The following is a 369-nucleotide window of genomic DNA, read 5'->3' as shown; positions in this document are numbered from 1 at the left end:
GGTAAATCTCCATCACATGCGGGCTTTCACATTGAGCAGCATTAAGCATACAAGATGTGCGTTAAGTATCGCATGCGATTTATCGTGCAGCCCTATTCTTCTTCTTGATCTCAAATATGTAAACAAATAGTTTGAAATTCGCTGAAATCTCACTAATGGGTTTTGAATCGTTTAAAACATTCCAAAGGATCCTGAATGAAGTTTTACTGTGAGGCTGTTTAAGCTCCTTCTGCATCCATGAATAAAGAGAGAATTAGATTAGTGACCGACTGATATATAACCAATGCAGGTATATCAAACAAATATTTAGCATTTTTGAATTATCGGCATTGATCGATACGTTTTCTGTAGTCAGAGTCAGAAGCCAGA

The sequence above is a fragment of the Sinocyclocheilus grahami genome, unplaced genomic scaffold (assembly GCF_001515645.1).
Source record: "Sinocyclocheilus grahami isolate Dianchi unplaced genomic scaffold, SAMN03320097.WGS_v1.1 scaffold4412.1, whole genome shotgun sequence".
Lineage (NCBI taxonomy): Eukaryota > Metazoa > Chordata > Actinopteri > Cypriniformes > Cyprinidae > Sinocyclocheilus > Sinocyclocheilus grahami.
The sequence above is the reverse complement of the archived record's forward strand: the minus strand, read 5'-3'. Positions refer to the sequence as shown.